Genomic DNA, 27,191 nt, shown 5'->3' on the forward strand with positions numbered 1-27,191 from the left:
CAGGAGTGTTCCTGCTCTGCCATGGAGCATCACCTTGTTATTCCCTCTTTCCCTTTGTTGTTTCCTCCTCCTGTCTCCACTCCCTCACTCTCTCCATGTTTCCTCCCCCTCATTTTTTTGTGCCCTTTCACAGAGGCACCACAAACTTTGTGGATTGGCTCATCTGTGTCCTGCAGTGGGTCTGTTCTGGAGTCAGCTGGAACCAGCTGCGTCTGGCATGGGGCAGCCCCTGGCCTCTTCTCTCAGAAGACACCCCTGACCCCCTCTGCTATCAAACCCTTGCCATTTACACTCAATGCAACAGCAAATTCTGAAAGGAAACATCTTTCAAAGCAAGTAGGAACAAAAAGGCAAAACATGAGCAAATCGATGTAAGGGAACTAATAAATGACAAGTATTTTTTATTCTTTATTTCTCAATTCTTCTTCACCTTTTCAAACAGACCTACTTTCTAACAAAGATCTAAACAAGATCTAATTTCTGATAAAATCTAATTTCTGAATTTATACTTTAATATTTTTCTTTTGGTAACTGAGGGCTCTAACAATGTTGGGGTACACTCTTGATCTGAACAATCGGTTTATAAAGAGTGGTACCAGGAGAATAATATCAAATAATAAAATAAAGTCATTACTAGTAATGTAAGCACTTGCCAAAATTGCAGTGCCCACAAGGGAGTTATGTTCTTCTTTCAACGGCAAATGAGATCAAAACCTTATAGCTTTATTACGTTTGTGGAGATAGCAAAAATATTTTTTCAATAGCAGAGTGCAGGTGGGGAGAGGATAGAGAGAGATGTGCTTTGCGAAAAAGAAAACTTTTGTTTTCAAACCTGTGGTAGTTACTGCAGATCAGTTTGTCAGTGAAATGACTGAGGGCAAGTTCTTTAGATTCTGGTATCAGCAGGTAGGAGAGTTTTCTTTGAACTCTTTTCTTCTTTATCTTTTAGCACACATATTAGCAAAATAGTCAAAAGATCCAAAGGAGAGAAAGTGACATTTGTTCCATTGACTGCCAAAATTTGGGGCTAGTGATTGATTTCTGCCAATGCAACATCAGCAGTGGTTAAAAAAGCTACTTATAATACTGACATGCCTCACATCAGAAAATGCTCATTGTTAACGTTGCCTATTGCTGTTTGTCTTCTGGAGGATTTTTTTTCATTCTTTTCAAAGGTCTGTGTGGAAGAAGTAGGGATAAATATTAAATTGTAAAGTGTAGGGATGTAAGGTATTTGACACACTAAGCAAAATATTCAAGGAGTCTATCAGAAAAACTTGCAGCCAATGTGTACAGATTAAACAATTTTTGCATGCTTTGGTGATTTTCAAGTCTTAGTTCATATATGGGCTATGAAAACATACTTGAAATTGGAAAGACTACTTCTGTTATACAACTAGATTTCTGCTTCAGCATTTCTATTTATGTTAGCTCTCAAAAAATCAAATTCAATATAACAGGAATCATTTTAGCAAAACCTTGAAAGCCCAAATGTGTGAAATTTGGGAAACGGGATTTCCCTTATCACAGCTGTAAAGAGTAGACTGTACATGATGTTGAATAACAGATTTAGGTGTGAAATTGATCTGTCTGGTTACATTAGCCTGGTAAGTAAATAACCAGAATGATATATTTGGGGAGTTTCTGTACTTGATTGAGAAAAAAACAGAATTTCTTAATATGAAATGGTGATAGATGTGAGAACAGTAATAGCGTTATTGAATACTTTCATTTCATTAGTTAGAAAGATTAAAGAAACCGTGTTTCCTCCCATTTGTAGTTATGTTACTCTGAAATAAACAAAAAATAGAGGGGAAAATATATTTGCTCATTCTGTGAAATAGTTTTCATTCTGCAAGACAGAACAAATATAGCCAAAATGTCATAGCAAAGACTGAAATTAATAATAGTATTATGTAGTAAAGTAGCAATTTATTTTTAATAATAAATATGTCAGGTTCTCTTGATTTGAAAAAAGGTGATATTCCTCTTGTGGTAGCTGTGTAAACTTCAAGCTGATCCCCAACAAGAATCTTTTTCTGCCTTTTAGATAATTATCTAGTCTGTAATTTGATTCTACGTTTCTTTTGTTGATGATCAAAACAGAGAAGACCCAGTTTGTTTGTAAACTGCTTTATGGTCTGTGCAGTACATGGGACAGTAAAACCCAGTGTTTAGTTGGGGAATAGATAGATGTGATTGTGAGCCTGGTTTTGAACATGTTGAAGAGGAAAATGATATTTTAAGAGTTTCTTTTTGTTCGATTATGGAATTAAAGTCCTGTAATTCAGATTTATGGTTTTCATAAGTCCAGACAGAACAATAAAATAAATTCTGAGTGAGATTTAAGGTCTTGTATATCATAGGTTGTTGAATAGTCCTACATTAAGTTTAGTGATTCACTCTACTTGTTTTAGGCACCTGAGATGGATTTAGGCATACTCTTAACACAACCTGTTGGGCGTTTCTGGTTATTTAACAGAATATGAGCACCTTTGCGCATCTGAATCATAATGGCATAAAGTGGAAGGTAGGTATTGAGCAGCATGTTGGCTGAGTAGCTGAAACAAGTATATTGCACAGGAGTAATACCATGTTTGACAGAAATTACTGTGACCATTATCCCTTTCACCGGAAAAAAAACTGTCAGAGGAAATACTAGCTGTCACTGAATAATGGCCTATTGGCTTGAGTATTATGAGTAAGAGGATGACCTGAATTCCAGTCCCTGGAATAATTCTGCACTCAGCTTCTGGAATTACATAAAAAAAATCATCAATATCATTAGCTGTGTAAAAAAAAAAAAAAAAAAAAGGACGCATAGTCAAATTGTTGCTATCCTAAAGAGGACTTACTCTTTGAATCCCCATAGGTATTATTATACAGAAATATCATTATTATATATTGATATAGAACTATTATATTATTATTCAGTTATATTTAGTTCGGGTGTTTTTTACAGGAGCAAAACTTCAGGTAAGCGTTTCTTGTAAGTTTTGTGTTTGTTCCTCCTGTGTTGTTTCTAGCTGTCCAGCTCTACGTCTGCAAATATTAATCCATGCTTTAAAATTTCCTAATTATCCCAGATTATTATAAAGGATACTGGACAATTAAGAGGTTTTTACCTTAAGAACTTTACCCTATAAGTTACCTCTTTAGGGACAGGTATCTTCTGTCCACATTTTCTAGTCTAATGCTAGGAGTTTAGCTGAAACAGCTACGTTAGCAACCGACCTGCCCTTACTACCTCAATGGATGTTACAGGCATCTTCAGAACATAACTGAATTATTCATCTCTTCTCATAACCTACAAAGTTGTCCATGGTTATTTTAAGCATAACAAGTGCATTGACTTTAGGATTTGGGAAATCAAGCTGTCAAAGAGTATGGCCAATATATTTTTTGCACTTAATATTAACACATTGGAGGGGATAGCTGGGAAGGATATGACCTCAAATTGTCAGCAGTGGATCCAATGCTCCATATTACAGAGGAAAAAAAAATCATAAAATTGAAAAACCCTAAACCTGATCTGGGGGAGAAATTACTTTTCATATTTAACGATCTGAATGACTAGGTTGTTACTGATTTTTTAAGAGAACAGATCCTTCCAATCTCACAGTTCTCTTATAACCTACCCATCACTCTTCTATCCATGACCAGTCTGAGCTTTTAAAGAAGCTGTGCAGTAAAAAGGATCACATCAAGCTAGTTAAGTGTAGGCTGTAGCAGCAATCACTGTTGAAATGAACTTAGTAACTATTATCGAACATTTATGCAGGAAGATTTCCAGGTAATAAACTACTGCAGTAAGAGCCCATAGAAGAAAACATACAGAATTCATAACAACCACAAGAGAACTCTAGCACTGATAAATGGATGAAAATCCTTTAAACTCTGTAATCTTGAACAGCAGCTGTTAATGTACAAGGCTGATGACTGGACTTAAAGATAGATTATGCCTTTTCACATAGTCCAGACTCAATTTTCCTATTTCTGTTATCTCATTAACCTTGTGAGTTTGCTTCTGCCTGATCTCACTGACCTCACTTCTACCTATGAATTAGCAGTTGATAAGGTAATATACAATTACATTTATTTTATCTGAAGTCATGGGATTAGTTACTTTATTTATATTGATATTGATGGTGTCACTGATATTAACAGGCATTTAGCCAGTGACTAGTTATTGATGCAGAGAAGGTAATTAGAACAGCTAAATATTAGAGGGCAGTCTTGACTGACCCCAGCAAGAAAAAAAAGTCTGAATGTAGACTACACTGAGGACATCTTCCAACTTCCGTGTTTTAGGCTATACACAAATTTCTGCTCACCCTCATCTTTCATCACCTGGACTTTGTTTCTGCCTCCAAATTGCTGCCCAACATTAGGTTCCTAACCCTGCTTCCAGAAGTTTGCCTAAGTTAAGAAGTTCAACTTGTTGTGTCAAAGGTCAACTTCCTTGCTTATAAGAGCTCTTGTGAGGATAGCTAGAATTTGCCTCCAATTCTTGGAAGTTAATTTTATGCTAAGGCTCTCCTACTGACCCCCTGTGCTGCAGTTATGTCTACACCTGGTTATACCTCCTAAATTTTGATATTTTTCTACTGTTTACCTTGATCTTGGACGTGTCATCATGATGGAGCAGCACCACACTAGGGCTGACCCTGATCACTGCTTACACACTGGATCCTGTCTCTAACTTTCAAAGCCAACACCATAGCTCCTTGCTAGTGAGGGCATTGGTCATGCCTGCTTTGTCATCACCCTCAGCTTAATTAAAAGCAGCTCCCAAGGAAAGGAGGGGCAGTCTTCATTTCTCGCTTTGTTCATGACAGCTCCTACCAGTGAAGGAGCTCATCGAGATTCAGCTTGGATTCAGCCAGCTGAACTCCTAGCAAGTGAGATGTGCTCAAAACCCTGACACACTAATGTTATTGCTTTCCTACCTTTGATTCTGGCTGTGTCTTCATACACTATGTCATTTGTAGTCTTATACAAATAAGTGAAAATAGAAAATTATTTTTTTACAGGGTGAGGTTTTAAGTGATACGTAGGACCTTTTGCTCTTCTTCTGTTTATAAAGACAGCAGTCTTAGCTCATTTCCACCTGAAAAAATGTCACTTTTCCACCTGAAAAACTGAAAAACCTGTGCCCATATTGTTATTACATATATCTATCTGCCCGTACATAGTAGTATTTGGACATGGTAACAGGCATTCCTGAAGTGTAAATATCCAACTGATTTCTGCAAATAAAACCAGAAGTAATGCTGAAAGTTCTTTGATAATTTGGCCTAGAGCCTACATAATTAATAAACAATGTTGATTTGCTTTGCTGAGAAAGGCCATGTTCTGAGGAGTCTTCTGGGCCCAGCAAAGGTTAAGAAAGATTAAGTGCCTGTTAATTGTTATAACACTGAACAACTAATGTGGTTTGGAGTTTTATATCCTGTTACTGCTGGTGATGTTATTGTGACAATCCCATTTAATTTGATTGTAGAAATACAATAAGTAATGAGGAAGTTAAAACACTTAGAAAAACAAAATTGCTAATACTGCACATTCCAAGAGTCACAGTTCTTCTCATTTCCTTCAGCTATATAATGTTTTACAAAAAAAGAGTTCATCATGATCTTCTTGATGATAAGAGCTGTTGCCTACTTTTTTTCATGCAGGGAGAAACAGATTTTGTTTTAAACAGCACAGTAGAGTCAACAGCAAATTTGTGCAGTCGAAGGAGGAAGAATAAGGAAGATTTGCAAGCTTACTATTTTTGGTGTTGGACGATCTCATTGCTGGGGAAGGATAGAGCATCATCTGGTCTTCTTAATCAGATAAAAAAAGTAGTAATCTTGTGGCAGTAAGGTGAATCAGATGCTTCTGTAAATGTTTGGTCACTTACTGTTTTCCACTACTGAGAGACTTTCTTGGTTAGGTCACTCAAATTTACTTGACAAAAAAGAAGAGATAAAAAGAGACATACAGAAGTAAAAGTCAACTGGAGCCAATGATTCATATGTCAGAATTTGTCCAAACCCAAGTTGAAGAAAGCAAGATGACTCTAGGGTGATGATGACCCATGTCATCATTGTGAAAGACAGGAGTAACATGTGAATGACACAGGAATGTCCTGGGGTGCCAGAAGAGCTATTCATGCTGTTTATGAGGTGGCTTCCTCTTTGCTTTAAAACTAACAATCCCAATATTTCCTAAATCTTAATTATATTTCTTTTTTCCTTCCAGAACTTCATATTTGGCCCTGTAGACAAACAAGAAGATGACTTTTTTTTTTCCAAAGAGAAATTTAAAAGACCTCAAACATTTTCAAGTTCAGTCATCAGACACCTTTTATACACTGCTTAAGACTGATCTTAAAAATAATTTGCTTGTTATTGTTTTGTCCTGATGTCCTACTGAAAGGCTGCTATAGAGCTTCAGTGCTTTATTATTTTAGAATCTTCCTCTAATTTCTAGTTTAAATGTATTAATGGCCAGTAATTTATCCTTTGAGGTCAGATTGTGTTTCCTCCTTTCCTTCTCCTTCTCTCCTTCTTTAATAACCATACCCTTTGAATATGTAAGACAAAGCTTTTGCCTTCTTTGTTAAGACATGTTTTTTATTCCTCTATCATACCAACTTTTCTTGGTCCACAGGCTTGTACAGGACAAACACATTTTTTTAATTTATTTATTGTATGGTTAAAATCTCACCAGAACTTTTTAAGTCAAAATTAACAATTTTCTGCTTTACTGGCACCCTATGCTACAAGCTATAGCTGGTATGCTACTCTATATATTCTGAGATAACATTTACCTTTTTTATTACTGAATTATTTGGAAATTTATAAACTATCATAAGTTGATGAAAAAACAGAATCTTTTTACACTAGTCAGTTCCAATTAATAAGCTTGTAGGATAAGTTCCTATTAATCCCCAAGGGTATGATCTTGCCCTCCATAATTTATCTGATTTTCTATTACTCTGATCATCATATTTATGTGGCTCTTCACGCATGATATCTTAATATTCTTCCAAATGATTTCCATGCTTACATTATCAACAACTACATGAGCCACTGCAGGCTAATTTGAATTCCTGTTACCTTTAGGAACTCAAAGTTTGATTTTTGATTTATTGTGGCACAAATAAGACATAGAATAAAGAACCACTGAGACAAAGAAGAAATTATTGGAAATTCCTCTTTTTTGACAATACAGAAAATTATTCTAGAGATTAATTAATTACCATTTGCAGCTGACCACTGAAGGCCCTAGTTATACTCTGTGTGAACTGGAACATGATAAATTTTGCTTTCTTGTGGCAGAAGTGCTTGTTATGAAATTAAGCAACCTTTTAACCTTTTTTTCAATGAAAAGTTTTCAAAAGTGTCCTGAACTATTAAACGTGTATAACACAAAGGCAAGATGAGGATTCTAAGATAATGACAGAGCTCTGAAGAAAAGGAAAGTATATTAATCCAGACTGTGTTTGATCATAATTGAAAGCCAGGAGGTCAGAGATGAAACAGAGCCACTTCCATTGCAGTTGACAGTTCCAGTGACTAGATACATTTACATTATTTATTTATTTATTAAGTTCGTTAATTATTGAGTCTTTCTCAGTGCAATATCTTGCAACACCTTTCATGTACAAAGCTAAATATATTTATGGTCTCTTAAAAGAATTGTTAATTTGCTAACTGTATAACTGAGACTTCTCTATGGTGAGAAAATGAAACATAATTTTACTAAGTCATTTGTGATTTACATTAGCGTTTCTTAATGAATCACTGTTTAACATTTCTATTTAATATTGTGTGATTTCTTATTAACAAAACACTTGACTATTAGCTTATATGCTCATACAAAAAGTGTACCAACCAAAGTTAAATAAATTGAACTTTGTTAATCTGACCGTATTGTTATTACTTTTAATAAATGGGTTAAAATTCATTTTTATTAGCAAATATACTACCAAATATGCTGTTTGTGTTTTTACTGCAAAGAAATATTTGACAGAAGACAAAACAAAATCCCAATAACTGAGACACATGTATTGTGTTTATCAGTTATAAAACTGAAAAAAATAATTCCCTATGGTACCTAAATATACACAGTATGTGTTTCATGCAGAAATTCTTAATAAGTTGCAATTTCAAGTGATGTTGTTGCATTTTATGAAAAAACTGTCTAGAAGGATCTAAAGTCCCGAATAAGAAAATTTCCTTTGTATTTGACTTGGTTTAGGGATTTCTTCCCTTACTCTTTGACAGTAGATACTTACAATTTCTGTAGTAGCATTTAGATACTTGTTTATATCAGGCTGCTGTTCAAGATACAGCATATGTTTGATATATATATGTGTATATATGTTTGATATATAGATATCAAATGTTTCAGTGCTAGTTTAGTGATTCACCTGACAAAATAATTTGATGTCTATTTCGTTGTCTGTCTCTTCTAAAATTTCAAGTTCTATTTAGTTGTCTTGCTTGCACTGATCCCTTATTTTAACATCTTTTACTACATAACAACTCACCTTTTCTTATGAAGGCAGTCATCAACATCTTACCTGGACAACGAAGCCTGATTCACATAGGCAATTAATGTTACTGTTCAGTTTCATCATTCATTCCAAACCCATGCAAAATAGTCTTAAAGTCTGAGAGTTTATTCCAGACTGCAAAAGAGGTTCAAGCTTATTTAATACCCTTCTAATATCCTTCTAACATCCTTCTAAACCTCGTAATATTTTATTTAATATCCTTCCAACTATTTATATGCAATCTTTTATTTCCAGATAGTCAGAAAAACAAAATCACCTGTAAGCAAGGCTTTAAACCTCTACCCTATCTTAAGGTTTCTCAGCTTTCCCTGATGCATTGACAGATGGAGTCTGTGGTTTTGTGCAAAGTTGTTTCCAACCAGTTGACTATAATAATAATGCATATGAAGAACTTAAAAGGAGTTGTCCAGAACATTATTGCATTTATTTTCAAAAAGACTTTTTTCCAAGATTACAATTGCAGTGAAGAACAAAATTGTCCTTAAACATGATTATGAAAATTGAAGAATCAGTCTATTAATTATTTTTTAAAATAAATTATTTTTCCCTGATTTATGAAGACAGAACATTTGATTCACATACCTTAAAACAGTAAGGTCTCTTCATCTGACATCCTATAGAAACCACAGCAAAAATTTCCTTATCACATTTTAAAACATTTTGCTTTTTTGAGACATTCTTTTCATATAAGCCTTGCTTGGCATCCACACATGAATAATGAACATTGAGTGAGGATCCAGATGGTTGCTGACCAGGAAGTGTTTGGATTTTAATTTGAACTTGGACCTTCACATGGTGATATTGCCACTTAAATATCATACAGCGGAGCCTTAACTCTTTGGAACATGTTCTGAAAAATTCAGAATTTTAACTTCTGACTTTAGTCAACTCTGCTTTTTTCAACACTATGCCCAGGGGATAGTCTGAGAATTATCTGAAAGAAGTTCCAGTGGTTATGTTTTGTTCTGCTACTTTTAAAAGCTACCCCAGATTCTCCTAATAGTTCAGAAGTACATGAAATAAGACTTAATTATATGCATCTGTTAAATCCTGTTGTAAATGGCCCTAAGCATGTGGAAAGCTTTAAAGCTTTTGATTATTATCTTGATATTATTATCCTGATATATCAGTGCACAGATTATGAGCTGGATAGTGTTAATCATTATTTCAAAAATAATCTTCTGTGTAGAAAGAATTTCTTCCATTCCCTGCTCTTTCTAAGACACTAAAGGAAATGTCCTTTAGGCACACTATCTCCTCATGAAGAAGATCACATAGAGAGGACCTGGAAAAGAAAGAGAGATGCGTCTAACATGCTATGCAAATATCCAGAATGACATGTAAGCTCTCTGAAGTCTTCTGTCCAAAACTGCAGGAGTATTCACAGCTATTTAAGGTCTGAGAAGAGATTCCTGTCTTTAATACATTTATGTACATATGTGGATGCATGTACAAAAGTAAATTCTTAACTTTTGATCATAAAACTTACTGGTGTCATGTTGTTCACATAGAATATAGTAAGTACCCAGAAAGATCTAAGTAAGACTTAAGAACACAAAAATGAGTAGGTTTGGAATAGAAAATGAACATACATACAGATAGGGAATTTTCTTTGAATAATTGCATTATCAAGTAGGGTAAAGAAGTTACAGTGAAGTAAATAAATTGTAAAGCAGAAAGAGCAAATGGAAATTACAATATGTTATAGGAGCTAGTCAACCATACAGAAATATGTGCATGGAAATAGTTAAATAATTTCTTTCCTAAGTCTGAAGCAAATCTGCATTGGTAGGTGATTATACTTTGACACATCTTTAATTTGAATATATATCAGTTGAACTCATATGGGTATGAAACACTTGTGTAGATTACATTTAAATTAGTGTTCTGATTTAACAGGAATCCTCTTATTTGTGCACATAACTCCATCATTCTGCTTGGAGAAGATATCTGATGAATGACCTTCACTGCATTGCTTTATAGAACTTTTCAGAACTTTGAACTGCTGTATTGCCTTTCAACTGTATTGTAATAAGATGATTACCCGTGTCTTATTTTAATTCAATTTTATATTGATGAGTATTACATATTAATATCTCTACAAATACATTCAATATTTTCATGTTTTTAATAGATGAAAAAATCAGTTTATTCATTTATTGTTTTAAAAAAAAATTGTCAGTCCATCAGTCTATAAATAAAAGAGTGCTGAATATAATCTTTTTATGTTTTTCTTATGTTTTAATGTAAAAGACAATCAATGCACAAAAACTTTCTTGGGTGTGAACCCACACTTAAAAAACTCTGGAATCATGTCAAGACAAAGCATAGAGACCAACAAAGTACTAAAAAGTAGTACAAATTTAAAACGTAGTCTTTAGTTAAATTCTTAATTTAAGATCATTCCATCTCATCTTTTTTGCCTTTCTTTTTTTTTTTTGCCTTTTGTATGATTTGACTTCAGGTTCAGTTCTTTAATATTGATTTCACTTCCAAATTCAAAGGCATGGTTAAAAGCATTCAAGAAATGCCTGATCCTCTGCCATAGTCTCATTTCTAGGAACTCCAGCCACAGTTTCAAGAAGAGCTGCTGTAGCCTACTGCAAGCACACTAAGGAAAGGAAGCTTGTATGGTCGCTTTTGAAAGTTGGCAAGTAAGATGTATAACTGCATGAGAGAAAACATAAGCACTGAGAAGAGAGCTAATGCACATGGAGTCTGTAAAAAGGTAAAGTTTGAATTAGAATCACAGAATCACTAAGGTTGGAAAAGACTTGTAAGATCATCAAGTCCAACCATATGCATATTGCAAACGTTGTCCAATGGTGAACATTTTTTTGTGTGTGTATTTCCATAGTGCGGGAATTCATTGCTTCTGGGAGTGAGGAAAACAACTAGTGGATTAAGGTGAGGTGTTAGTAAAAGACTTAGCACTTATGAGTTGCTAAACTGAGAAATGAGATTGCTATAGAATTGTGCACTCCTAGAAACATTTTAAATATATGCATAATTTAAAGATTTCCAAAATTGCTCACACACGATGGAAACAACTATCTAAAGACAAACATGTAATTTTTCTTATTGTTCAAGCTGTACTGGATAAAAGCATAATTAAAGTGTAATAGAGTGTCCTAAAAAGACTGTCTCTGCGGCTTTCCAAACTGGAATTTAAGTAAATGTTAACTCTAGAAGTCTACAGCCAGTGCTCATCAAATCCTTGTTATAATGTCAACAGCTTCAAATGATACATTCTATTAATGGCTAGCTTTAAGTTACAACTTCACTAGTTTTCAAACTTAAAGCTCTTTATAAAGTACAGCTGATACCACGAACGAGTCACAATGGTCTTCCAATTGTTACATATATATGTTTATATTTTTAATTTTTATATAAAGTTTATATTTACATTACATAAATATTTATATTTAAAATTTGTATTTTGCTAGATATTTTTAACAAGCTTGATATCAATTTCACCTGTTTTCTGTTCTTTGTTTCTCATACATGATAGTTTCTCTCATCTGAATGACTAAAATTTTTGAGCAACAAAACTTTTAACAGGAAATAACGCATCACTTAGAGCATGTATTTTTAAGGACTATACTTTGATGCTAAAATTTCTTATACTCTTGTATTCACAAAATAGCACTCAGAATTTATCTAATTACTAAAACAATGCAACTTAGTAAGTCTCACAAATATGCACTAGGTAACATTCATACTTGCACTGCCTGACAACTGTGTCTTCCATGTTCCCATCAGTTTTACAGTTCAGACAATGAAGGAGACTAATTTTTTATCAGTCCTAGGCTAACATTGGCAATCTAAAAAGTTGGCCTGTTAAGCAAAGTTAGGACATTCCATGTTCCTTACTACACAGCTTCTTAAGACCTACATACATGTATTTACTTTAGTCATTGCATCTTTGCTGTTTTATTAATCAATGTATTCCTAGTCAGTAATTCATGTCCTACATATTCATCTGGTTATTAAAAACACCTGCAGTTTTGAGTAGACTGAAATGTCTCTCTTCAGTACCATCACCTAACTAAAATTTTCGCCAAAGATACTACTTTTTCCTTACAGTAAGGTTTATGTCAGTGTCATGACTACAGATTGCACTTGGATAATTACTTGTTCCTTATAGAAAGGCTGAGTACATCATGGAGCATGGGAGACTAAAAATGTTACAAAGCTTAATAAACCTCAAAAGAAAAAATGTATTATATTATAATATTTTTCTTTCATGGCTCAATGATCTTAACGATAATTGTGGAGACATCAGATCTTTTACTCAATGAAGAAAATTGCATTGCTAATAGCATTAATCGATCCTCCTTCAGGAGAGCCTCTTAGAACAAATCTTTAAGCATCATCGTGATAAAAAATAATCCTCAAGGTGAGAAGCTGAATATTGACAATCTTGTCTAAAGGGTGATCAAAAATATTTCATCTCTCTTCACTCATGTTTTTGCTATGTGGGTACATTAGCTGGATCTCGGTGTACAGAAGTAATGAGGTTACTTGTCTTCTAACCTTTCTTACCAGGTAGAGACTGTGGCAGGAAAAGCGACAAAGACCATTGGACCACAGCCACTAACAAGCTGAGAAAGCAATTTTGGAGAAATTTAACATTATCATGAATATTTTACTGGCATGTCCCGGACTATTAGTCCACCCTGGGTGGACCAGTCGTTTATCTGATACTGCTTAAGAAGGTGAGAAAAGAAAACCAAAAGAACACATCAAGCCAACAGTGAGTCTAGGGGTACTGAATGAAGTGCAATATTCTTTCCTTAGCTCTTTAGGACAACAACCTGAAGCAATGAAAAATGGAATTTGGTCATGGTCTGCTGCCAGAACTGTGATGTTCTAAAATCCTGTCTTCTCCAGGGCCCTGCATCAGATAACCAGAAGGAATGAGTGTGCAAAGGCAGAGGATCATATGGTCCCATTTCCCACATGAAGCTGCATTACTGCAAGTTTTCATGAACCCACATCTTTCAACAGTTAGCTCTGGTAATGGTGTTTACTCACTGACACTTTAATGGCCATATTCTCTTATTTGTAGATTATGGTTCTCACAAATTGTATGTGCTCAAGTGTTTGAGTTCCCAGTTTTTCCCAATATAAAGTGGGTCTGAGGTTAAATCTGTTATATTTAAAGACTGAGTCTGGCAAAACTTCCAGTCCTTGGAGTTCACTGTGTCTTTGCCAGCAAGTCTGAAAATCCTCTACTATCAGATATTTTTTCTTAATTACCTATTCCTGATGAACAAGTCCTCTATTGACTTTTTTTTAATAAAGTCTCTTTAAGACTTGTATTGTAATGCTTGTCTTCCAGCAATAATTGATGTGGATCTTACTTGAAACCTTAAATGCAGCAGATCACAAGCACCTGTCTGAATTGTTATAAGGAACTTGAGTGGAAGCAACTGAGTTTCTATCAGGCTTTCCACACTACTCATAAGCACTGTGCCCCCACGTTAGGTGATGTTCCCACCATTTTACAGTCTTTTTTGTTGTCTTGAACTGGATATAGAATTGCAGCTGTTCTCCTTACATAATCTTTATACTAAAAAGATCCCTTCCTTTCTGGTGTTCTGCTTTACATTTTTTCATGAGCACTGCAAGTGAGAATTTATATTGAAATAAACTGTGATGCTGAAATCTGTCTTCTTCTAAATTATTGATTTTAAACAATATAAAATTTGTATAGATGCATATGACATGTATTCTTTACATTCAAATGGAAAATTTGCAATCACTTGCATTTAGCTGTACTAAAGGGGAAAAAGAGGTTTTATTAGCTTTACTTATCAGTACTTCTTTCATCAGCCATACTAGAAATTTACCATATCATATAGGTCATAGATAAAAATTTAGCAAAAACACCCAAAAAGATAATTTCCAAAAATATCCCTTATCATGATATTTCTCTGGTGGCTTGTATGGAAATTTAGTTAACAAGCCAGTTTTAAATTACTTCTTCTCAATGCTGTGATAATTACATATAGTGTAATATTTTTTAATCAAAACCTAATGTGTTAATCAAAGACCTTGGAGAAATCAAAGTATACAACACAGTAGTATTTATCATCCAGACTTGCAATTCTACCAATGTATATGCTTTGCAAAAAATCTTCATTCTATGATGATTTCATCATTATGTTACACTTTGTAACTGCTTTATAATTCCTTAGAAATTTCTCTTATACTTAAATATTTCTATGAACTCCCATTCTCACTTTTCTTTCATGTTTTCCAGTTCTTCAGAATTCTCTTAGATTTCCTGGACTGAGTGAAGATTACAGCTAGTGGATCAAATAATCTTGCTAATGTATGCCATATTTTTAAGTAATTGAATTAATTTGAAAACGTTTAGAGATTACAACTCTTTCCTCAAAATATTCAGATATTTTACATATGGTAATGTTGATTCCCTACATATCATAGTGTGGCTCTATCTTCCTTATTTATCCACACATAGCATGAAGATATATTTTCAGTGTTAAGTCAGAACCACCATCATTTACCATCTGCCCATCTGCACTTAACACTCTATCAGTTCTCAGCCTATTTTTATTGCTAATATCCCTCCCAACTTACTTTCTTTAGTCATATTGGCACTGTTACTTCACTGACTCCTTTTGTTTCCATAATCAGTGGTTACACTTTCCACTTACTTATAATGTATTAACTGATATATGTGTCTTTCCTGCTCCCTTTTCCCCCCACATATAGCATTTACATTTCTTCTTTTGAAATGGATGCTTTCACTCATATTTTTTATGGAATCCTGACTATTTGCGTATTAAGGGTGCATATTATTAGTTCACCAAGGCATTGGTGTCTAATGTTATTTTAGATACCTAAGGTATTTGGGGCAGCTACGTGTTGCCAGTGAAATACAGTACCTATGACAGACCTGTGAGCTTCCGCAATGGCAGCTGGAAGCCATAGACACTAGATATATACTTTTAGGCAACTTAATTGCATTATCAGTAACTAAACTTGAACAACTGCAATTTTCTCTTAACTTTGCAAATGCAAATTCTAGTTCATAATTAACGTTTCTGATATTTGGTTAAAGTTTTAGAGAGTATGATCTACTGTTAGTTCCAAATCAATCTGAACAAAGAAAATCTGTTTTGTATAAATTGCAATGTCATTCTTTATTTTGTTTAATTTAAGTACATTCTGGTGTATACACATAAATGTATTTCAGGTAGGAACTTCACTTTGCTGTGGTGTTTTCTTTTTCCCCACAGTTCTCAAACATTCTTGTGGATTCAACCTATTCATATCTCTGATTGATAGGCTGGTCTCAGATAAATTGACTTGCAAGGGCAAAGCAGGGTAAAAGAGATCTGAACTATTCCCTAGGCTTTTTGAGTGTAGAGTAAGATCAGTCATTGCTCTGAAGAGTTCCAAGTGAGCTAGTGGGGAGCTGTGGAAGAAAGCAAAGAGACAGTCAGCTTTCCAGCTTTGTGGTCTTGTTCTTTCCTACTTTTCTTTTATAAAAAGATCTGTCACTAGCCAATTGCTTGAATCTGTCTCTAGCTGTAGTTGTATAATGTTGGGACTAGGAAATTACCTGGATATACCACATATCTGAACATACCACGTACCTAGTATGAAGATTGATATGCTCACTGCTGTCTTTATAAACAATGATATTGTTGTGAAAGGGGTAACTAGGAGTGATCAATACTTTATAAGTATTTCAATGTTACTCATTCGAATTTTGGCAATGATGGTATGTTGCAATCCGGGTCCTAAAGCCCTGGGTTAAAGGACAAGTTGCATTTAGGTTTCGTGATCCCCCGCGGACAAATAAAGTTGAGATTGACACCAAGTGACCGGGAGATTCAACAGAAAATCCTTTATTGTTTGCAGACAAAAGTTATAAAATATCCCTAACTACCTGTATAGTTATATAATTCTCAAATGAGGAGTAAAAGGAAAAAGAAGGAAGAGTAAGAATAGACAAGAGAAAATAAGAAATAGAAAAGAAAGAGAGCTATCACCACCCTAGGTTCCAGCAATGTCTTACCCTGCGTAGTGTCTAGTTCATGGTTCCTGGATGGTGAGGCACCATTGCCCAGTCTGTCCTTGAATCTTTTATAGTTTCTTTCTTCCTGGGATCCTCCTTTCAGGTGGAGTCTTGACATGCAGGCGCACTATTTACTTGGAGCACTTGGATGTTCTCAAAATGAGTAACTTTTGAGTATTTGGGATGTCCGTGAAATGAATCTGGGAGTGTGGGATGTCTTGGTGATCGATATACCTCTCCTACAGTTGTGACCGTGATGTGATCTTTTCCTTGCACATGCACCTCGAGTCAAAATGGGGGAGTTAAGGTAGCAGACAACACCACCTTACCTCTGCAAAGCTTGCCGTTTCTCTTTTCCCACTGACTTGCAAAAATGCCTTGTTTAAGGCATATCTAATAGGCCACACATCCTGTTTGTTACAGCCACACATCCTGTTTGTTACACCACACATCCTGTTTGTTACACCACACAACCTGTTTGTTACACAGTGTTTGTAGAAAGCACATAATCTTCTATCAAAAACTTATTAAAGAGACTAGTTCTGCATACATTTGGCAGTTGTCAGATCATCCCTACTTCTACAAATTCGAGGAACGTCAATGCAGAGAAGAAATAGGCAACTCTAGAGAAGAAAGCTCACTCTGGAAAGCTTTTGAGTTGCAATTTTGGCCCTGAAGAACCATATGCATAGGTATACTGCGGTAATCCCCAAGAGTACGTAATTTATAACAAAGTATTGACAAACAGTTCTAACTGTGCTGTTGTTACGTGAAACACTTATAATATTCATACAAGATCATAATCCTTCACTGACTTTGACATGTTTATCATTTTCAGCAGTTCTGTTGTTTGCCCTGTAAAATGTCTGATGGATTGCAATAAGAAATGAAGCTCATACATCAAGATCTAATTGAATACAAGGTTTGATATTACATGAACATAATAACTTGAAGCATACGAAAGTTTTTCATGATATTTGCACCATTTCTTGAAAATCAGTGCAGCTTCCTTGAATGAAACAAAATCAAAACCTGTGTTTTATAATAACTCCACACATGGGGAGAAGAAGCAGACATACCAAAAAAAAAAAACCAAAAAAACCATTTAATGCGGTTCTTCCAAAGAAAGGAATCAAAACAAAATTTGGGTGATTAAGAAGAGACTCTTTTTCTTTCCTTTAACTCATCACTTTAAAGTGAATTTGGCTCATGGTAAATTTTTATTGACTGAAATACAGTTCTGCAAACTAGACTGACATTGAATTTGGAAGCTGGAAGTAATACATAGATAGTGTCTTTAAAATAAGTTTCAGTAGAAGTTATCAAAGATGCACACATTAAATAACCTCATGAATAAAAATTTGCGTGTTAAATCCTTTGATTGGAGAGAAACTTAATGTTTTGGCACAAACTACACCTTATCTGGGATTAAAGACAAAATTCATTGCTAACCATTTTGCAGTTTTCACAAACATACAGTTTCTGTTAATAAAAGGTGATAATTTTATTAATATTGCCAAAAATTAACCAAAAAAACTGAACAGAAAAAATATTATAATTAATGGTCTTCTGAAAAGAAAAGAAAGGCTGGAAATTAAATTAACCTGATGATTCTCTCTCCCTGCTCTGCTGTAAGCTTTTCAGTGTTTTAGGGTTGTTTTGTTGTGTTGTGTTTCCCCCCAGCAGAAAAAACAAAAAACAACTCTAAAACAATCTATGTCTTCTATTGCTTTCCTGGAGAAACTATTTTACAACCCAATACGTCTCATACAGGGAACTCCCTCTTTTTTGTATTAAACCTGAACATTAAACGTCCTTTCTTTTGATTATATGGTCTTTAGACTTAATAATTTTCTTCCTCAGTAGGTATACTCCTTTCAGATACTGTAAAATTCTTACTTTTCCCAAGCCTATATTTACTGTTTGCTCAAGGGCATATTTATTTGTTTTCAAGGAATAGATTCTCTAATTTCTTATAAGTTGTTTTGTTCTTCTTCGAAATTTTTCTAGCTTATTTAACTTTATGGTTGGCAGGTCCTGGTTTTAAACTCCCTATAAACAGGCATTTTATGAAGCTGCATAAGATAGCTACATGAGCCTTTTTTTAAACCATGGATGGAGACAGACACATCCAGAGCATAACTCAGTCTACCCGAAAACCGAATTTCCCTTGTAAGTGCCCCTGTCTCTGCATGGCTAGGGGTTGCCTAAGGCACCTATCTGTTTTGAGTTGTTTTCATCTAATGAGAAAGAAAAGTGAAAAGTTTGTCAGCAGCCAGAAGTATTTATTAAGTAGATTTTATTTATTTAATTTTCCATTCAACATTGAAGGAATGATTGCCATTCTTAATGTGTCAGTGTTTGCCAGGAAGTAAAAAGACAAGAATAGTTTAAAGCCTGAAGGTTAGAATTTCCCCAGTACATTGAATAATAAATGAATGATACCCACTACTAACTCTAAAATTTGTGAAATGTAACATGTGTCCTCTTCAGCTACTCATAAATCATGATGGATTAACCTGGATTTACCCAAATCCACACTAAGCTATCTACAAAGTGGACCCAAAAGTAGATGAATAAATCTGAAATCAAATTTATCTACAATAGTTAGCATCACTTATATTATGATAGAAGCCAAGAAATAATTTGTTCAGTCCTGTGAAACTTGTTTAAGACAGAAGATATTTTCAAATCACTGCAGCTTATTTTGAAGCTACTACTGGCACTTCTTATGTCCGTGTTTTTCAGCTGATCTATACAGTTGACTCTGAAGCATGGTACTAAAGAGAGTTTAATGCACAAAGTCTGGAAAAGCAAGAAATCCAGTATTAAAAGCTTCACGACTTTTGTAGTAGCTGTGCATATTGACCTTCAGTTTCAGTTTAAGAATAAAAAGGGCTGTTTCAAAGTTGCTTTGTTGTTTGTGTATTATAGGGCCCATTCTGCTCTTTGTCAATAATAAATATGATCCACAGCATATCAAAACCTATCACTCGTCTGTCATGGAGCAGAATTTGGCCAAGTTTTTAATTTAACAGCATAACAACATAGCATGTGATGACAAGTAATAGGAAAACTTATGATGCAATGGAAACCCATTCCGTCCTTTTTGCAGAAGAGAGTATTGTCATGCTTTCTGTTATGATGAGCAAAATGAATATTCTTGTGCTCACAACAGAGCTCAAACTGATTTTAAATATTAGATCCTAAAAAAAACCATAAAATAAAATATACAGTTTATAATGTTAAAGGCCAGTTATGTAAATAAACACTGCATTAAGTATATGTTCTTGTGCTTTATCTAATAATGACATTTAAAAAAGAATCTCTTAGTGGTCAGTTACCCCATTATCTTACCTCCTGTGTTTCACCTTCTTCATAAAGCACTAATTTAAAAGAGGGAAATAAACTTTTTTCCTATAACTTCATTGTACACAGTAGGATCTTATTTTCTCACTATTTTTTGATCATGGTGTACCAAATAACTGTGTATTCAAAAGTAAAGCCATATCCTGAAATTTCCCAGGATAATCACTACTAGGATACATTAAAAAGCATTAAGCTACAACATAAGTATAGAAAATATATTGACTGATTTTGTTAAAAATATACATTTCCAAATTTAATATCCCTGTCTATAACTGTGGAAAAGTTGGAGCAGATAGGATAAAACTGTTGAAAAATCTGTCATCAAAACAAGTGGGATTTTTTTTTTAATAGACTATTAGGAAATTAAGCAGAAAAAAACACAGAGAAGTGAATAAATCAAAATTTTTCTTTAAATCAGAATCGGTTGTAACTAACCAGTTCCTGACTGTTGTTTGTCCAGCATCTTCTTGAAAGCTTCCAGGGATGGAGATTCCACCATATTCACAGGCTATCTGCCGCAGAGCTCCCCACTGCCTTTATGGTATTTAAAAAGTATTTATGATTAGGTCTCCTTCCAAGTAGCTCATCCCATTTCCCCTGCAATTTGCTGCTGGACCCAGAGAACAGTTTCTGCCTTGCTTTAAACTCTAACTCTCAACTGGGATCATGTCTCCCTTAAGACTTTTCTTCTTACTTTAAATAACTCTATTTCTTTCAACCTTTCCTCATAGGTTAGGTTTTCTATTCTTCTGGTGATTTTTGCCATTGTGCTCTGAAACAGCTCCTGTTGTACCACATTTTTCTTTACCTAATGTCTATTATAAATAATGACATTCCTATTTAAACTTATTGATATGATGATGGTTTTCCTCACAGTAGTATGACAATGAGATGCTGAATCATCTTCAAATTGTAATTGTAAACACACTTGTACTGGTTTTGGCTGGGATAGAGTTAAATTTTTTCATAACTGCTTGTATGGGGCTATATTTTGAATTTGTGCTGAAAATAGGGTTGATAACACAGGGACGTTTTAATTATTGCTGAGCAGTGGTTACACAGAGTCAAAGCCTTTTCTACTCCTCACACTGCCAGCGAGTAGGTTAGAGCTCCACAAAAAGTTGGGAGGGGACACAGTCCGAACAGCTGATCCCAACTGGCCAAAGGGATATTCCATACCATATGACATCATGCTCAGCAATAAAACTGGGGGGGGAGGTTGCCAGAATGGCAGTCCCCCAACTGCTTGGGAACTGGTTGGGCATCAGCTCCTTGGTGGTGAGCAATTGTTTTCATTTGCATCACTTGTCTTTCTTAGGTTTTATTTTCCTCCCTCTTTGGGTTGGTTTGTTTGTTTTTTCTCTCTTCCGTACAATTTTTTTTTTAATTATTCTTATATTTTTTTAATTCTTTAACTGTTTTTATCTCAACCCATGAGTTTCTTTCTCACTTTTACCCTTGCAATTCTCCCCCCATCCCACTGGGGGAGAAGGGAGTGAGCGAGCAGCTGTGTGATGCTTAGTTGCCAGCCAGAGTTAAACCACAGCAACACTACATCTCCTCATCCACATTCCTGGATAGAGAATCTATTTGATGAAATAGGTTTTTTTCAGGTTTATTTTAATGTTCTAGATTATTCTAAATACTTTTAAATTCTGTCCTCCACAATGCCTTCAACACCATCAAAATTATGTTATCAACTCATGAATTGTGCCCTCTAGATCAAGATGAATACATTTGAAAATCAGACAGCTTCAAGCTGAATTTAGCCAAACGGCATCCAAAAGCTAAACCAGTCTCTCCTAGATGGATGGATAGATAGATAGATAGACAGGTAGACAGATAAAAGAAGGAATAAAATAGGTTTTGTGATGAAGGTAGACTAAACATAAGACAATAGTCACAAAAAACCCCCAACAAACAAAACAAAAAACAAGAAGAGGAAAGACTGCCAGGTATTATGGACCAAAAAAGTCTACCATGAAGTAGAAAATCCACTCTCTTACAAGACTATGTGTAAAATTTGATGGTGTTCATTCAGATGTCCACATTGATTTTTGTGAGGTGGAGATACTGTCTTTTCATACTATACAGTTTAAAAGTAGATTAGAATTCCCTGTTTTCTGCCTTGCTTAAAAAGTCATAGATTAATCTATGTCTTTTTTTTTTTTTCCCTTTCTCCTTTTCAGGTCTTTTCTCCCTTTCACACAACTGTGTGTTCTGGCATGGTTTACAGCAGAATCTCACTCACTGCATTCTAGAGTGTAAATGAATACATCATAAAAAGTAAGCATAATTTATTGCAGATCATATTGAGTTTGTTTAGAGTGCAATTCATCCCTGTGTAAAGGACAATACTACCAAAGTCAAGCAGTCAAACAACTTGACAGCTTTCCCTTCCTTCTTCCCTGCAAAAAAATGAGACTGGTTTAAATCACAGAACCAAAAATGAGCCTTTTAACTTCTGAGCCTTCAGGAAGCAACCAACTTTTGCTGATTATTTCAGGTTAATCTCCAAGACTGTGTTGCTGTAAACACAGAAGAGTGGGTTTCTAACCATTCAGAAGGGACAAGTTCTGTCCCAGCTGCCTTTTTCTATCCCTATCCCTAACTTTTTACAACCCTTTATGCCTTCCATGTTTCTAATTGGTCTGACAATTTAATCTTTGCTTCCCCTCAGTTTTCTGTACATTCAATATATTTTGTCATTTTTCACGTACCACTCCAACTTCTGCATCCCTTCAATATCCCTGATCCATCTTTTATTTTTGTACTATATGTACCCTTCTATTTCCTTAAAATGTGTCTAATACAGAATACGAGAGAGTGTAACAGTCTCTCCTGCCTGCCTCATCGGAAAAAAAAAAAACAACCAAATTGCAAACCTGGAAGGAAGCAGTCTTTCCCAAGAAGTGTATATCTTTCAAATGCAAATCAAGCCATCTTGACAGAGGTAGTCTATGGTTCTATGGTATGCAACAGCGTCAATACTCATTTCAAGAAAAGTGACGCTTAGGAGCTTAATGGGAATTGAGACTTTAGGGAAAAATGAGCTCATGAGCCTAGAATTTCTGTAAAAGCTGTCCCAACATTAAAATCAGTATCTCTGATAACTCTCAAATTATGATTTTTTTCTGTTTTTACTGATTTTCTATTTTTGTTTTTTTTTACTTAGTAAAACTTTTCTTTATATCGATGCGAACTGAAAAGTACTAAAATGAAAAGTGAGATGCCCAAAGTTCGTGTTATTCCAGAATCTCAGGCCTTAAAGAAATTCCTGAAAACTGTGTAAAATTCATGATCAAACCACTCAGTGGACAAACATTATGCTCTTCATTTGAATTGTTTCACTGACACAGGAATGGAATGCAGTCTTTGAAAACATTCATGATCATGTGATAGTTATTATTTAACAGGTTAATAATGCTTTGTATGAATTTTAAAGTGCACTTTCAGAAATACCTGGATTAGTTGTCTGTGTCCCCTTTCCTAAAATATAATATTATTTAATAGGAGAATCAGACACGTCAAGACTCAAATGCACAACAGTAAGAAGTTTTCACTTTATCCTACAAAACATAGGGAAGAAAGTACTGTCGTCTATGGATTTTGTAAACAAAACACTTCTGTGATATCTTGTATGACCAGATGTTAAATTTGTCTTTGAAGAAGATGAGCTATCATTACCAGAGGAATTGTAGTGGCATTAAAACCTAAAGCTTGAATCAATGATACTTCAAGAGCATAAAATTGTAGTGTTTCCAAAAGGATACACTAATAAAACTAAGTTTAAAATAGAAATACATACCACTGTATTTAAAAAAAAAAAACAAAACAAAAAAAAACACAGGAAAAAAAAAATTAGTTAAATTTCTTGTCCTAAACTGAGTGTCAAAGCAGTTCCAAAGTGACCCTCTTCCAGCTTCCTCCAAGCCTAAGCATTCAAACCCGTCATCTTTTATAATGTACATAATCAACAGTAATATGACAAGACTGAATAGAGAAAAAAAGGATGAAAGTCAGGATTCAAGCCATATCTTTTGCTCTTTTTATTTTGTTTGAGTTGCTTTTCAACTGACTGAAACTCCTTTCAGGTTTTTTTATATTCTGGACATTACTTATCCTTTATGCCACTGCTAGTGATCCCCCTTTCCCTCAATCTTTTCCTGGCTTTATATAGATATATATGTAGTTATATCCTCTGTTAGAATCTTAACTTTAACTTTGCAAAGTCATTTATACATCTGGTAATTTAGATGAGAGATGATTAAAAGGTGAGAGAAAACCTGGATTATGCATGTGTGCTGGTTTTGGCTGGGGTAGAGTTAACTTTCTTCATAGCAGCTAGTATGGGGCTGTGTTTTGGATTTGTGCTGGAAACAGTGTTGATAATACAGGGATGTTTTAGTTACTGCTGAGCAGTGCTTACACAGAGTCAAGGCCTTTTCTGCTTCTCACACCACCCCACCAGCGAGTAGGCTGGGGGTGCACAAGAAGTTGGGAGGGGACACAGCCGGGACAGCTGACCCCAACTGACCAAAGGGATATTCCATACCATATGACATCATGCTCAGCATATAAAGCTGGGGAAAGAAGAAGGAAAAGGGGGACATTTGGAGTGATGGCGTTTGTCTTCCCAAGTAACCGTTATGCGTGATGGAGCCCTGCTTTCCTGGAGATGGCTGAACACCTGCCTGCCCATGGGAAGTGGTGAACGAATTCCTTGTTTTGCTTTGCTTGTGTGTGAGGCTTTTGCTCTACCTATTAAACTGTCTTTATCTTAACCCACGAGTTTTCTCACTTTTACTCTTCCAATTCTCTCCCCCATCCCACCTGGGGGGAGTGAGCGAGCGGCTGTGTGGTGCTTAGTTGCCGGCGGGGGTTAAACCACAACAGCATGTTTAATATTATGAACTAAATCATCTTCAGGAAATAATGCCATATTCTGAGTGTCAGAGAGGCTGAAGAAAAGCACAACATACATTCTTAGTTTAACAGTTGGGACTACCTATGGTTTGTTTATTTTAAAATCACATTTTTAAACTCATTCAAAACTACACTCAAGGTAGAGATCCCTCAGAATAGTTCATACAAGATAAATATCTACTACCTCCAAAATCTAAATGCCATTTTCTGTTTATGTGAACACCGAGTACAGAAATGTAGATGGATGATTCAGACCTATAGTCTAGAATCAGATGTGGTATAAAGTCATGATTCTGATTTAAAATCAAAGCATATATTAGAACCTTGCAGTGCATTTTCTCATGTTTTTGGACAAAGTTTGTATCTAATGAAGAAAAGAGATTGAATTATGCTTTCCACAGTTAATATAAGCAAATGAAAACTGTTGAGGGGGAAAGTTTGGGAATCCACTAAGTGGAATCCTAAAATGCTTTTGTTTTCTCATCTTTAATAATTTTTCTTGCATTACATCGGAACACAATAAGTCATTCTTTGTTTTGTATCCTGCATATAGAACTGTACCACTAATTTAAAAAAAGGTGTAGAGAGCAATAAACATGCTCCCATTTTCCTGGGAACAATTACACAGTCTGTTCTGTAAAGTACAGGATATATTTTGGGCATGGATTTTATAAACTGAACTGTCAGCAAAGGTCTGGTTTTGTGTGCATTCATAGGAGGAAATGCAGAGTAATGTATTCTTAAACAGAATAAAAGATTGGCTGTACTTGAAAATGATGGATAGAGAACTTCTTATGAAAGATCAGTTGTGAGTGAGCAAGATGGAGGCTTCAGTTCTCATAAATGCTGCTACTTGGATGAGAAAAATTGTATTTGCTGTTTATGATAAAGCAGCTGACAGCCCTACAAACACAACACAGTTCAGATGTGAAATATATAAAACATGATAACCTTAAGTTACATTTGTACATGAGATGAGACAACATCCCTATTGTAACTATGTTCCTTATATAAAAACATGCATCTCTCTCAGGGAAGCTGATTATTTCTGAATACTGAAGAGGTGAAGAAAGAGAAATCCATTGACATTCCTTTAAGCTTCTGTAATCCATTTTTTACGCTTGTTTGTTTCCTTGCACTTACTGTCTGCATATGTTTGTTAGGATTTTTTTCTTTGGTATTTTTAAATTCTCCGGACTTGAATGCTTAGAAAAGCTAAGAGAAGAAAATCACCCTTGGCTACTGACATGAAGGGAATAATTCTCACTTAGACTTCTATGTAAATGAAAAAGTGAGAATTAGAGTAAAGCCTTCTGAAGTCAGTCAATTTTCAGATTTGTGAGAAGATCATAAATAAGACAGTAATCTAGCTCACTATTATGTTTTGAAGGGGGCTTATGTCTCCCTTGTGAAGATTGCGCCAGGGGAGGTTCAGACTGGATGTTAGGAAAAATTTCTTTACTGAGAGAGTGGTGAGACCCTGGAATAAGCTGCCCAGGTAGGTGGTGGAGTCACTATCACTGGAGGTATTCAAGGAACGTGTGGAGGAGGCATTGTGGGACATGGTTTAATGGGCATGGTGGTGTTGGTTGGTTGATGGTTGGACTTGATGATCTTACAGGACTTTTCCAACCTTAGTGATTCTGTGATTCTATGATTGTGTGATTATTTTCTTTTTCACCTTAACCTCTGGCAAACAAAAAGTAGTAAGTGATAGACCTCCAATCTCCTTTGACTGGGCCAGGCTGAGTGACTAGCCGCAATTGTAAATAAGAGGATGCCACTCACAGCAAATGTGGTGTTGTCTTAAAGAAGTGATTCAGCAAATTGAAAAGAGGCCACTGAAGAAGCAATACCACAAATTTCCAAAGCAGAGAGGAAGGCGGAAAGTTTTGCAGCTTTGCATGGGGGAGGGGGAGCAAGATAGAAATTTTTTCATAAAATTCTTCTCCTTTCTAGACAGCAAGTTTAGCTATCTAACCCTGAGAGAAACAGAAGGTAATGAGGAAATGAATGAATGAAAATTTGCCTGCTAGGGGAAAGCTTCAGCAATTTACTGATTTAATACTTTATACTGGCTTTGTTCTTTATCCTGGTTTCATTTTGAGGCATTGCTGGACAGATCTGTATTTTTGGTTGAATGCATTTTTATATTCTTTGTAAGATGTTAGTAAGTCCAGGAAAAAGAAGGGGAATTTGACTACACACTTTATCCATTTCAAATATTTGGGAAGAAGCTGATAAATGGTGTGGGCCCATAGGCTCATGCTG

This window comes from Gavia stellata, chromosome 2, assembly GCF_030936135.1.
Source record: "Gavia stellata isolate bGavSte3 chromosome 2, bGavSte3.hap2, whole genome shotgun sequence".
NCBI classification, from domain to species: domain Eukaryota; kingdom Metazoa; phylum Chordata; class Aves; order Gaviiformes; family Gaviidae; genus Gavia; species Gavia stellata.